Below are 14852 nucleotides of genomic sequence, written 5' to 3'. Positions count from 1 at the left end.
ATATCTTCGCTCATTTGAATTTTCTGTTTCTTTTAGGCTCTTCTGCTGTTTATCCTGGTTTTCCACTTTCATGTTGCAGGTTTTCCTTAAACGTCTGTTTCTCCTTGATCGATCACTCACAGGAGAGTGTGCTGGCGGGTAGGTGGCCGGGGTTCTGTGTGTGGGCACAGAGCCCGCCCTCGTGCTGGGGAGCCGCTGGGTCAGGGCAGAGGGCTTGGCTTTGGGGTTCTCGGAACCCACTAGCTGTGTTGTCCTCAACAGACATTTTTTTAAATATCGTTAGAGAATCGATTTCCTTTTAATATTTTTAGTTTTTGCCTGGGGACCTATAACATTTGTCGTTTCTTATAAAAACAGGAATTGGGCGTGGAAGGAACAATTGTTGATACTTAGACTCTTCCATTAAGCCTCTCCTTTCTTCCCTGCTGCTCAGTTCTGTGTCATATTGGACTTGGTTTTCTGAGGCGCGAGCCTCTTCGGGGTTTCAGTGGGTAAGTGCATTGCCTCCCTCACAGCCCTCTCGGAGAACCTTTTGGGCGCTCAGCGGCCTCTGCTCAGCTCCATCGGTCGGTACTTCATCATTTTCTGGCTTCCAGACATTTGTTGAAATCTCTCAGGCCCTTGATAGTCATTTTATGGTGGTGGGTGTACATATGTTTTATAACTGGAATGGGATCTCAGCTGCCCTGACCACCATTCTGAAGAGGGGTGTGAATCTATTTAGGCTACAAAGCACTGGGCTGGGCACTTCTGAACGACAGGAATTCATTCCTCTCTGTCCTGGGGGCCGGCTCCTCGAAGGCCACCTGCTTGCTGCCCTCATGTAGCAGAACGGACAGGGGCTCCACCCTTAGGACCTGCCCACGTCCCAAAGGCCTCCCCTGCTAATGCCATCACCTTGAGGGTTAGCATTTCAACATGTGACATTTGGGGGGACACAAACTTTCAGTCTAGAGAATGGAAGTCCTTTCATTTTCTGATTTGTCAGAAGCATATCAGAAGAATTAAATGAGAAATGCCTTTAGCCAGGCATTTAGCCAGGGTGAAGATTAGATGGGGTTCACTACGACGACAGTAGGTGCTGGGGTTTGGGAAAACTAACCCTCAAATTAACTTGGCTGGGCAGCGACAGTGAGCTGACATAATTACACAAACACAAGCTTTCCAGCTGCGGAGGTGTAGCTGTCAGTCATCCAGCCCCACTCGGCCGCTCTGCAGCTTTGCGCCTGGGGAAAAGGTGCATCTTGTAAAACATCCACCGTGGGCATAAAAAAAAAATCAATGAAACTAGTGGTGGTTGTTTCTAATCTTTGATACAAATAGAGTATAAATGTGTATATGCTGACTTTTTAATTTCTTCCCTGCCCTTGGGTGTGGGAGTCTGTGAAAGAACCCCCTGTTCCTTCATTTAAATAACTTCTATTCCGTAGGAAAGAGACCCTCAGACTTCTCCCCTTTCTTGAAAGAAGCGTCTCGTATTCTCCCTTCCCATTTTGTTTTTTAAAATACCCTCAAAGTTCTCATTGATCATCCCTTTTTCTCGTATTTGTTGTGTAGTTCCTGAAAGTGTGTAGCAGAGACTATAAAGATGGGGAAAATTGGATGTTAATTAATTAGTCCTTTAATTTCCCTGACACATGTGGCATCTGTTTGTGTCTCAGAGGAAACTCTGGTGTTTTCAATCTTAGTGTTCCCTCATTTTACTTAGAAAGGAGCCGTGTCCCTGTGACAGAATCACGGGAGATCTTTCCCAGAGGTCTGCCACAGTCAGAGCCAGTTGGCCCAATGTGGTGGAACCCGAAGCAGAATCTTCCTTGGCCGGTCCCGATCTCCAGCTCTAGTATAATATTAGGAGCCCCAAATCTGCCACTAGAATTTGCGGAGCAGTACTACTGGATATTAGTTATTCTTTGTGCAGTGGTTGGGAGGCAATTGAAGAAAGTCAGGATCCTCCGGTATCTGACCTCTGTATCCTGTAAGTTTTCCATTAGCCCAGAGACTTCAGGACAGTCTAGGTCAAGGGCCCTTTGAGGCCATGCCCCTGGAAGCGGGTATAGGAAGTAATGAAATGTCCTGAGCTCCGAGGATGTGAACTCCCAGGCAAGCAGAACTCAAATGTAATTTTATTTCTGGCCAGAACAGATACCATCAGCCTATCCCAAGTGCCCTTCTTCCCAAATCCACATTCTCCCTTTACCTGCTGGAGGTGAGGGTTGTGTTGAGTAGAGATTGTCATTTGTCTGCTGAAAAAATGATGGGCCTATAAAGGATGCTCCTGACTCCAAGAATTTAGAATATTTCACACTGGTGCTAGCACCTGGAATATTGGTTGACTAATGTTAGATGAGAAAACCAGCAAGTCCTGTTTTTTCTTCTGCAAGAAATACATTGTAGAGATGGTCCCAAATAAATGAGACAGCCATGATCGTCATCAAACCGAAAGTAATTCAAATATAGTTACCATTTGATGGGGCCGATGACTGCAAATCCGATCACATGCTTCAGGAGGACCCGAGGATGTCAAGATGATTAGGAAACCCTACCAGCCCTCCTTCGTAATTGGTGTTAAATTTACTGTACTGATGTTCAGTACACTTATATAACCAAACCCCAGTGAACAGGTAGAACATTTCCATCACCCAGGTTTTCTCACACCCCCATCCAATCAATCTCCACCCCCAATGGCAAACATTTTCTGATTTCTATCGCTATAGAATGTTATTTCCTGTTCTTGAACTTCGTCTAAATGAAATCATTGAGCAAGTACTCTTGCATGTCTGGCTTCTTTCGCTCAGTTATATGTTGTGTGTATCGCTCGTTTGTGCTCTTTGTTGCTGGGTAGTACTCTGTTATGTGAATAGACCTATTTGATGATCTGTTTTCTTATTAACAGACTTTTGGGTTGTTTTCACCATTTTGGCTATTATCATTATTCAGCTGCTGTGAACAAGTTTTTTCTTACTCTCATTTCTGTTTTAGATTTAGGCGTAACTGCTGGAGCACACACTAAGTGTGTATTTATCACGATGAGAAACTTCCAAGCAGTTTTCCAAAGTGACCGCACTGTTTTAAATTCCAGCCAGTGGGGGGTGCGAGTCCCAGGTGCTCTAGTTCCTTCTCACATTTTATGTTGTTGGTTTTTCTCATTTCAGCCATTGATGATGAATATGAAGTGGTCTCTCAGTGTGCTCTGTAATTTGCATTTCCTTGATGACTAACATGTTCCTATTGGCCATTTGTATCTTCCTTTTTGAAGTATCTGTGTAATCTTTTGTCCATTTTTAACTTTCTTCTGACATTTTTAAAATTGCTTTGTTTGTCTTATTGATTGGTAGACTATATGTATATATATTCTGGACAAAATTCTTTTTGTTAGACATTTGTAATGTAAATATATTCTCTTAGTCCATGGCTTACCTTTTATTTTCTTAAACGGTGTTTTCATGCTCTGACCTGTTTGGCTGATCGGTTAGAGTGTCAGCCCGAGAGGCAACCAGTCAATGTGTGTCTCTCACATGGATGATTCTCTTTCTCTCTTTCTCCCTCCCTCCCTTCCACTTTATCTAAAAATCAGTGGAAAAATATCCTCAGGTGAGGATTAACAACCACAACAAAAACATGTGTTTTCATGAGCAGAGGTTTTAATTTTGAAGTAAGTTTAATTAATCAAATTTCCTCCCTATATTATCAGTACTTATTGTCTCCTAAGTAATCTGCCTCTCCAAGGCTGTGAAAATATTTTCCTGTGTTTTCTTTTAGAACCCTTACAGTTTTAGCTTTTATGCTTCGGTCTATAATCCATCTCAAATTAATTTTTGTGCATTGGGTAAGGTACAGGTCAAGGTTCATGTTTTTGCCTATGTTTTCCCAGTGGTTTCTACCATGATTTGTTGAAAAGACTTGTCTTTCATCGTTGAATTGCTTTAGCGCCTTTGTTGAAAACCAGTTTTCCATATACATGTGAGTCTGTTTCAGAGGGACCTAAGGAATGTTTGTACAGGCCACATGTGGCATGCACTTGGTCTCGGAAATGACAGTTCACGCCGGTCAGCCTTAATAAGCTTCCAGTGACTGGCAGGCTTGCACTTCTATATCATGGAACATTTGCGTCAAAGATCACGACAGAGTGCGTGGGGGTCATTTTATGCTTGTTTTATAAAGCTAGCTCGGCTGAGACCGCCAGAAAAGTTCCAGCATTCCCACGTTAGCGCCACTGTTCTTACTGCACAGAAGTGTGCCATCAGATCTGCCAGAGCCAGCCCGAGCCTGCAGGCAGCTTCAGAGAGAACCAAGCATACGGGCTCCGTTTTCTTGTTTGAAAATTTGGATATGCATGGATTCAAAATGACTGATTTGGAACTCGTTATAATTGTGGGTCAGCCAAAAAATATTACTCTGAAGAAGGAAAATGTTCACAATGTAAAGAAGTTCATGAATACAAATCGTTTAATCGTTTTAATAACTTTTGCATATTGTATACAAACACAGACTGCTGACTTCAAATGGATCTTGTCTGTGAGTAGAATCTCTGCTTGGAAAGGTTTTCGTGAATAGTTTTACTCGAATGTAGTAAAAAAATTATTTAAAAGTGTTCTTTTTTTTCTAATTATATAAGTGAAGGGTGAAACACACCAGAATTATTCTCCTGGGGGGTGGAACGCATGCGGTCATGTCCTCTGGGCACCTTCCGCTTTCGCGGCACAGCGCAGCGGAGTGGTCGAGCGCAGGGCGGGCGCTGACCTGCCCGCCTCGCGAGTCCAGCTCTCTGGTGCCCGCAGCCCAGGCCGAGCCGTGTGCTCCTGCGACCCCAAGACTCCGAGCGCCGGCGCAGGTGCAGAGGAGGCGAGGTCAGAGCCGTGCCTGGGTCGTGGTGAGTACGCTGTAGTTGTTGGCCAGTAGTGAGTCTTATGTCACTTTTATAACAAAATCATACAAAAAAGGGACATTTTTTTTAAATAAAGAAGAAACTAAAAAGCAAAAGTATGTTATACTATCCTATGATTCAGCTCCTCGTAGGAGACACCCCAGTTGGTGGAATTGGTCAGCTATTCCTGTTACTTCCCGTTCTCTTCCAAGAGTTTGTAGCATCAGAGGTTTTTCTTTCGAGCTCCATGGGAGGTGTATGCCCTGAAAATACAGGACGTGCTTCATATTATTTACTAGAGGTTGTGTTGTCTCTATCAAAAGACTTTATAAGAAGAGAGATTCTTTAAGCTCACATCTTCCTCTGACTTTGCTCACTTAGCTCAAAGAAAACACAACATCCACTCATTTGAAATACCACCTTCCCTCGCCTGTGTTTGGACTTGCAGGGTTGTGCTCAGCTCCTGGCCCTGGTTTTGCTTTCTCCAGCAATTTCCTGGCCAGAGCAGGAACCAGAGCCCAGTCTGGGTGAATTGACCGTAGCAGCCCTCCTTCCCTCTGGCGCTCCCCGCAGGGCTTTGGACGGAGGGAAGTGTTTGACCCTCGCTGTTCCCCTGTGTGCACAGTTAGCAGGGTTAAGGACAACCCGAAAGCAAAATCCAGCTCTGAGCAAACTTGAAGGCTGTTAATGCGCTGTTAATGATGTCATCCCAGTTTGAAATGTGATATTTTGGTTACACAGACAAGCCAGGTCTCTACCCATTGCCACAAGATGGCCATCCTATTCCATGTGAAGCACTTGTCTTTGTTGTGCTCCTGTGGTTAAGTGTTCAGTAAATGCCACAGATGCACGGACTATTGACATGTGGCTTTCACATAAGGACGACACACATTTGACAAGGTCTTCCCCAGTTTACTCTCTTGCCTGGTGATGCTTCTGAAAGCATCCTCGTCATGTCACTTCTCCACTTAAATTCTTACCCATTTCTATAATATCCTGTGCCGAAACTGACTGGGCCTCTTCAGAGTATGTGTTCTCACCCTGTGTAGAAACCAGTTGTCAAAGCACTAGAGTTCACGGGGAGATGGAGATGAGAGTTGTTTCCCACACGCACAGCAGAACTTGATGGAAATCTCAGCTGGACATCGATCACTTCTGCTCTCCCAAGTTCCTGAGCGTGGGCTTCTCGTCCTCCCATCTCTTCCATCCTTCCCCACTCACCTGTTGACCTGGTCATGTGCCCCAGCCCCAGGCTCTCAACACCTGTAGTGCTTCTATTTACTTCCCCCTTTTCTTATTCAGAGTAGCTCAACTCTTTGCTAAATTCTGATCCCTACATTTCATCCCTGTCTTGTCTTAGTTTGGGTTCCTTTCAAAGCAGATTCTGAACAGGGGTGCTGTCTGTTCTGACTCCACCATGTAAGAGCTGTGTGGCCTCTCTGTGCTTCAGTGTTCTCATCTTTAAATTTCTACTTTATAAGAGGGTAGTGAAAATTAATTTTGTGCATGGGAAGTGCTTAAAACTCTGTCTGACCCTTAGTAGTAGTCAGTCAAGCTTGCTACAATGATAACAACTAGCATTATCATTAAAAATGTTACTTCTTACAGGTTCCCATCTTTAACCTATCCTGTGCCTCCTTCAAATTGTAACTGCTGGTTTGGTGAGGGAGGATAACATCATCCTGTCCACCATTCAGTGCCTAGAATATAGTATGTACTGTGTCCTCAATAAATACTTTTTGAACAGAAATAATCAAATGACTTGTAGAAAGAACATTCCAATTATGTTATGCTTCTTATCCATTTAAAAAAGAAGCTGCCCATACAAAAATATGACATAGCAAACAAAATATAACTGCTCCAGGGGGTCGTCTTTAAATCCCGCATTCCTGAGTGAGCCCGGGCAAGCGCTCTCCTCGGATCACCTCTGTTAAGGGCCTTGGTCCAGCCCCCAAATTATTCGATTCTGTGATAATAGTGTGTAATAAGGATACAGTAAATTTTTAGGACACTCAAGGTTTCTTTCCCTCATCGTTATGGTTTTTTCCTGTTAGCTGCTGAGAAAACGTCATCATTTGCTTGGACTTGCAGGTTCTTTCCTAGTTGTGGGGAATTTTTCAGACTGGCTATAATGAGAAGGTCTCAAAAAACCAGAAAGAGGTCTGGTATGTTCTCTTCAAGTTAAACATAATGTGCCGCCTTATTTTCACTTCTGATTGTTTGTCTTTCTGAGATGACTTCTATAAGTACATTTAAAGAATCTAGTATCAGAAAGAAGGTGTTTTATTTTGATGCCTGCACCCTCAACATTCTTTAAACTTTCTCTCGTGCCAAATCAGAAGCCTTCTTCAGGACTTCTCATTTCCTTACTTCCTGCCTGCCTTCTCTCCTTCTTTTCCTCCTTCCTTCCTTCATTTATTTCAGTATATCCAGTGTGTGTGTGTGTGTGTGTGTGTGTGTATGAATTTTTTAACTGTGGTTAAGTACATACAGCATGAAATTTACCGTTTTAACCATTTCAGGTGTGTGGCTCAGTGGCATTAAGTAGTCACATCATTCACATTGTCAAGGAGCCAGCCACAGCCATTGTTCAGCTCCAGAACTCTTTGGTCTTGCAGAACTGAAACTCCATACCCATTGAACACGAATTCCCTATTCCCCTCTCCCCAGCCTCTGTAACCACAATTCTACTTTCTAGCTCTATGAATTTCACTGACCTCACATCAGTGGCAGACTCATACAGTATTTGTCTTTTTCTGTCTGGCTTATTTCACTCAGCATCATGGCCATGTTGTAGCATATGTCAGAATTTTCTTCGTTTTTATGGCTGAATAACATGGCATTGTAATTTTTTCAGCATCTCCCCTTTTTTATTTGTTAATCCTCACCCTAGGATATTTTCCATTGATTTTTAGATAGAATGGAAGGGCGGGAGGGTGGGAGGGAGAGAGAGAGAGAAAGAAACATTGATGTGAGAGAGACCTGTCGATTGGTTGCCTCCTGCACCACCCTGACCAGGGCCGGGGATTGAACCTGCAATCCAGGAATGTGCCCTTGACCAGGAATGGAATCCTCAAGCCTCAGGCCGATGCTCCGCTGAGCCAGAATGGCCAGGGCAGCATCATTTCCTTTTATTATTAACTTTTAACAGGTTATAATCTTAGAAGTTGGGGGGGGGGGGGTAGGGGGAGGGAGCAATTCAAGGGTTTAACTTTCCTTCCAATGGGGCATTTAAAAGGAAGTAGTGACATTTGAACTATGTTTGTGACAGTGCACATAAGAGGAAAAACATCTCTGAGACATTTATTTGTAACTTATTTTTATCCACCCAGTGCTCAAAAATCCAGCACTCAGAATGGAGTGCTTCAGGTTGCTGTCACCTTTCCCAAGGTTGATCATGACACTGTATTTATAGATTACATTTGTTTAGCCATCATCCAGTGATGGGCGCTGGGTTGCTTCCTGTTTTTGGCTGTTGTGAATAAGGCTGCAGTGAGCACAGGTACGCAAATGTCTCTTTAGACCCTTCTTTTAATTGTTTTAGGTCTGATGATTCCTTGAACCTTCTCTCTGGATGCTTCTGTTGTTTTCACAGACTCCTGCCTTCTTCTTTTGACTGCTTATTTACCCCTCCCTTCTCCACCGTCTTCATCCTTTTCCTAATAATGTCCTGCTGTGGAAATCTTCATGTGTCAGTGTGACCCTCACAGAGCCGCTCCATGGACAGAGCGGTTTGACAGCCACCAGATATGATTTGTTCCCACCTCCTACACACCCACCAATGCCTGCTGGCTGCTGAAGCCATACCAGTGGTTTCTAAAAACAAAAATCCCTTCATACTCGGGCAGAATTGTGTGGCTGTAGACATTCTGTATTTTGACATTTAACTATTAATAATAGCATATTCTTGATTGTATGAGTCCTAAAATTGTGATACTAATATTTATTCTTTCTCATGAAAACAACATAGGACAATCATAGAAAACTTCTAAAGTATAGCAAAAATATTACAGACAACAATATTACCTAAAGGAAACCACTATGAACACCTTGCTGCATATCCTTCCGGTCTTTTTAATGTGAGTTTTTATATCTTTAAGGTCATATTGTTTTGTACTTCTTTCTTGCACCTAATAATAAAATATAACCATTCTCTTGATTAAAAGGGCTTTGTAAATATTTTAGTTATTTTGTATGACTGAGAAATAGTTATAGGATATACATTAGCTTTAGTAACATTTTTCCAATGATAAAAATCATGTTTCTCATAGAGATTATCAGATACCTCAGTATTATAAAGAAATATTGAAAAATCTAAATTCTCTGTCTGCCTGCCCCTCCTTAAGCTTTTAAAATGTATTCTTTTCCAGCCTCCTTCTGAGGTCAGCTTCTCTTACCCCATGGTTGTTCCCCCCCCCCCAACCTCCTTTATCTGGCAACATTTCACCTAACATTATATTTCGTGATTTGCAGTGTCATTAAATAGTCTCCCAAAACACATTATTTAAACTTATGAGTTTATTATAATTTATACTCACACGCTCCCCTCCACTTTTGGATGTTTAAATAGTTCCCAATATTATGTTACTTAAGGATGTCCTTGTACAGTTGGCTTCCTGTGTATCTGTTATTGTTTCTTTCGGAGATATTTATAGACATGTTATGAGTCAAAACAGTTTGAAGGCTTATTAAAAAGGTATTGCAGAGTTCCTGAAATGATTGTCTCACCTCACTTCACTAGCTTTACTCCTTTTTTTTAAATCCTCACCCATGGATATGTGTATTAATTTTTAGAAGAGAGAGAGAGAAAGAGAGGGAAACGTTGATGTGAGAGAGAAACATGGATCAGTTGCCTCCTGTATGCACCTCGACCTGGCACTGAACCCACAACCTAGCTTTATTCGTTTTGTTATCCATCTTAGTGAATTTGATTGGTGAAAAAAAATCTTGGTGTTTGCTAGTGAAATTCAACACCCCTTTTCATGTTAATTGGCCTTTTATATTTTGGGGTGGAGAGTCTAGTCTGTTGGTATCATTTATCTTTTACAACTATAAATCATATAAAGTATATTATCCTGTTGAAGTATTTTATTTTTTGTTTACCTTCCAGTTTTGTCTGCTGCTTTCGGACATACAGGGATTGTACCTTTTAATGTAATCAGATTGATTCAGATTATCGTGGCTTCTTGTTACTTTTTAAATTACTTTTATAAAGCTAAGGCTTCCTTTCCTATCTTAAGTTCATAACTGTTTTTTTCTAGTCCCCCCCCCCCCCCCCGCACTTACATTTAACTCTTGAATCTCCACACAGTTAATTTTGGTGAAGATAGAGTAGGAGCTAATTTTTTTTTCTAGAATATTATTTGGTTTTCGTGTTTGTCCAAAGTCCCAATAAAGCCATGATACAAAACGGAAACAGGTGCTTTTCTTATTTTGGTGCCTGGACTCTCCCACTGTAAAAACTGAGAAGGCTGTGATACACCTGTGGAAGGGAGGAGCCGGGAAGAGGGACCGGCACCAGCTCAGAGGCTCTGCGCTTCAGCCCAGGACTCGCCCTGCCTCTTCTCAGCTCAGGACAGTGGATGCTCATCACAGGCTGGTGGGGACAGAGAGAGCAGCCATAACAATAAGGGTGGTGCAGAGTGAGCCCCTACGTCTTGACCCTATTTCGGTTATCCATGACTGAGATAAGCAACCAGGGCTTTGCTTGTTGGTTTACTTGAACCTGAGATTATAGATATAAGGAGTGTGTAGTGAAAAAGAGCCCTTTTCTCGGAAGGTCAGAAACCTTGGGTCCAGTTCCAGCTGTTAGCTGACTATCTATATAACATAGGAAAGTCTCTCAACCTCTCTCATTTCCTGATTGATGGAATTAGGGAGTTTGAGGTGGCTACTCTGAGATTTGTTCTCAATAAAGTATGGCCTAGGCCAGTGGCAGAGCAAGACTGTGCCTGACTGTGCTGGGGGATCCTTCTTGGTAACTAGTTCATCTTTCCCTAACGTAGTTAACGAGTATGACACCGAGTTGGGTAAGGTGACTACGGTGTTATTTAATGCTGTACCTTGGAGGATTTGTGCTTCTTACCTTTCCTGAATGTTCTTTTTTTTTTTTTGTATCCTCACCCGAGGACATTTTTTCCTTTTTTTTGGAAAGGTAGAGTGGGAGGGAGAGAGAGGAAGAGAGAGAGAAACATCGCCGTGAAAGGGACACATCGAGTGGCTGCCACCCGCACGACCAACCAGGGCCGGGGACAAACTGCAACCGAGGTACGTGCCCTTAGCGGGAACCGAACCCGGGTCTCTCGGGACCGCAGGCCGACGCTCTAACCGCTGAGCCAAACCGGCCAGGGCTGAAAGTTCTCAATCTACCTCAAGTTTTTCTTCTGAAAGACTTCTGTCTTTCCTAATAATTTCTTCTTTTGCTCAGCTACCTCTTGTGTTTCAGAACTAAAGAAAGATGGGCTAGTAATCAAGAAATACCCAGAACTGATTCCTGTCCCTGACCTTGCCTTGCCCCTTGCCCAGAGCTGTGGTATACATTTTTTTTGAAAGGTTGAAATAAAAATAGGAAAAGCATTTTGAAAGATGTGAGGTACCAAAATAATAAAAGCAATAGCCTTGAGACGTAAATACCTGCTCTCACCATTGTCATTTAGTACTGGTGTTAGTAAATTATTATTTGTTAACATATTAATAATGGAAATGGCTTTGAGAAGCAAAGCAGCCACAGGCCAAACCTTTTGAATTTCAAATACATTTATATCAACATCCTCTGTAGCTCAGAGACTATGTCTTAAGGCGCTTCTGTACAATCAAATCACCTATCAGTCAATTCATTATACTTTGTTTAAGTGTTTAACATTCATCTCCCACTTTCTGATTTTTTTTCTGTGGCATAACGTATATAATGCACAAGGATCATTAAGATACTGTTTAATGATGGCCCTGTTGCAGGCTTACATGCCTCAGATGAACATTGTGTGGCACTGATGTTTCCCTCTTGAGAATGTATTTGCTGTAATAAAATACAGTGACCACTTGATATCTGGGGAGCTTGCGTGGAGTCTGGATAAATCGAAACCGTTTTCTTCTTTGCTCTGGGAACACTCAGCCCTACACATTAAATAAAGCATAAGTATTTGTACATAGCTACAGCCGATGTTTTTGTTTGATTATACTTAATATATGGCCTGATCTTCAAATAACATTGAAAAATGGCTTTTAAATAAACTCTGAAAGGATATGATCGTCAGAGAAAATGTTCCTTTATTAAACTTTCATTTCTCACTGTGCATTGCTTTGATCTCGTAATATTTTTTTAAAACGTCCTGAAGGCTTATTTTCAAAGCTTCCAAATACATGATTTTTTCTTAAAAGCCATAATATATTCATGGCTCAATGAATCTCAAAGACAGTATTTTTTAAACCCCTGTTAAGTTTTTCTTCGTGTGCTAGTCTGCTGCATAATTCTCTTTGCTGTGGGTCACATGATTCCTCCCGTCCACAATACACGCACTTAAAATTTTTACTTCCTGATTGAGCCATCAAGATTATGTAAAATGTAAGTCAGTCTAAATACCTAACAACAGGAATTTTAAGGGGAAAATGCTGTTTTCTTTTTCTGTTTCATTCTTGATGCCTAAAAAATTTGTGTGAGTATGAGCTTCCCTGTTTGTAGTTGGAAACACGAGACTGTTGGGGATTTTTGTGTCCCTTCCCTTTCAGATTGAGTCACAGTTTGCTTTCATTATAAAAATAATGTACCAGCGAGATAGACCGTGGGAGTGGTATGGTTTGCAGGACTGAAATCATCAAAATGGTTCCGATCACACAGAGAACTGTTCATTTACGTGTTAGTCTTTCATGATCTGAAGGAAGAGTACAGCATCTCTCAAAAGGTAACGATTTGATATTTCAGAATTGTTAATGGCCTTTTAGCCTTTCTGTGGCCTCCTATAAATTAAAGTAATTTCTAGCAGGCTGGATGACACTTGTTTTGTCATGGATCTTAAAATCCCTCACGTTTTCTCAAAGCAGTTTTCAAGTTGTCATAGTAACGGCATGATGTTTGGAGGGTCTTTTTAGTAGTTCTTAGTTAGAGTTAATTAATTTTATTAACTCTGGATGTTTTTCTTTTTACTCCTCTGTGACAAAGAAGGGCCATCATTGCTCAAATATGTATTTCACATTCTTTATTTTTTGGTGACTGTAGTTAAAGGAGTTGGTGTTTTTTAAGTTGCTTTAGGAAAGGAACAAGAATGTTATCAATTGATTCCACATAGTTTATACTTGGATTTTTAGTTACTTCTCTATAAAATTGCACTTCCATTGGAGGACCAGAATTTAGTTTTACATAAAGAGGTAGATTATGGAGGATGTTCCCCCAAATTTCACGGTGACTTAACTCCAGTTGTTTTAACTGTCCTTTGCATTGATTCTGATATATTTGGAATAAGAACTGAGGAATGAACACAGGCGGGAAATCTGTCAGACTTACAGGAGAAAATTACTTCTTAAAAAATGCAACACTCAGGTACAACACCGCAAGCATGTTCCACCAAAGTGGGGGGAAAGGATAAGTCTAACTTTATCAAAATTCAAAATTCAGTACTCCTTGAAACTAAACAATACTCTGAAATAAATGATCCTCTAGGAAAGTTTGCGGGCATTTTATATTGGGAGAAAGTAGGTCAGGAGTTCCTACTAGTCAGTCTCCGAGGCAGAGATTCTTGCCAACGTGGCGATGGGTGAGAGAGGGAGCCTTTTCTCTGGGCAGGGAGAGGGTCAGAAGAAAGAGTGGTCTGTCCTGGGTCTGGACACTGAGACTTTTAAAAAGGTCACATGTTTGATGCTTTTGTTTCCTTGTAAAAGTGACCAGAGATGTGTGACACTTACAGAAGCTGTCATGTGAGTTCCGTGGGCTTAATGCTAATGCCAGTTTCCTTGCCATTCTGTGGCGTATTTGTTCAACCGGGGGCCACTCAAGACAGGCGGGGTCGCAGCCAACAGCAGTAAAGGTGCTAATGCATGACCAGTGATGTCAGGAGTTACAAGGCAGCGGTTTCAAAACACTGCAGTAAACAAGGTCAAAGTGTCCCGTTTTGCTGGAAGGAGGTTTGTTTTTATGATCTGGACAGTACATGGATGAAGTTTTTTCAAAACAAGCATCCAATTTATATGTGGTGTGTGTTCTTTTGGAGGGGTTTTGTTTTGTTTACTTTTTGGATTTAAAAAAAAAAAATTCACCAGATGAGATTTAGTAAGGGTTACATTTTTAAGCAGAATTCTAGTGTTTTCCTTTTTTGTTTTCATTGATTTTCTCAAAAAAATCTTGAGTTTTCACAGAGGAATGAAAATACTGCTGATCTTAAATGCAGTTCTAGGGAGCAAGCTAGGACCCATTACATGGCAAATGCCAATCACAGTCACCAGTAAAACATCCCTTCTAATCGTGTACCTTTTGCTCTTATTTAAATGTGCGTTTAAGGACGAGGGAGTTAATGGTGCAGAATACTGCTGACAGCGTGGTTCTCGTCTTAATACACTTTCCAACCCTGAACCTGAGAACGCCAGAGGCTCGAGTCTCTGGACACTCATCTGGGCAGTGAGCTGCTGGTGGCCTGGTTCCTGAGGTAACAAGTGGGTGTCCCGGCCGTGTGTGGTAACAACAGCAGTCGTGCCACGTGGCGCCCAGAGGTCGCCTCCGTCCGTCCTGGGGATCCCTGGTGCCCGGAGCTGCTGAGATGAACTGTGAACTTGGGGCGTCGTGGGAAGGGCAGGCGTTCGGGAGTCCACAGCAGACCCGGACCTAAAGTGAGGGCAGGGCCTTGAAGGAGTCACCCGACTTGCTTACTGTGCTGGAAAACAAAGTGAGTTTTGTTTGTTTCTTTCTTAGTCACTCTTCTCCTACGTGTTTTTTCTTGCTGACATTATTGGACAGCCAGTATCTGACAAATGCCAAGTGTTTTCCCCTGCACTGGGAAGGAGG

The 14852-nt window shown here is 42.0% G+C and overlaps 1 protein-coding gene and 1 long non-coding RNA gene across 26 annotated transcripts in view; both read left to right on the top strand.

The window, feature by feature from the left end:
* Positions 1-14852, top strand: part of LOC118620512 — a 185896-nt gene that overhangs the window by 122087 nt on the left and 48957 nt on the right. The window lies entirely within an intron of this gene.
* Positions 8076-13077, top strand: LOC118620513. Its single transcript, XR_004957439.1, has 3 exons — positions 8076-8366; positions 8835-8943; positions 12590-13077. It is a non-coding gene; the product is annotated as an uncharacterized LOC118620513 (long non-coding RNA).

This window comes from Molossus molossus, unplaced genomic scaffold (assembly GCF_014108415.1).
Source record: "Molossus molossus isolate mMolMol1 unplaced genomic scaffold, mMolMol1.p scaffold_m16_p_7, whole genome shotgun sequence".
Classification (NCBI taxonomy): domain Eukaryota; kingdom Metazoa; phylum Chordata; class Mammalia; order Chiroptera; family Molossidae; genus Molossus; species Molossus molossus.
Note: the sequence above shows the minus strand (reverse complement) of the source record. Positions and strands in the feature narration are given on the sequence as shown.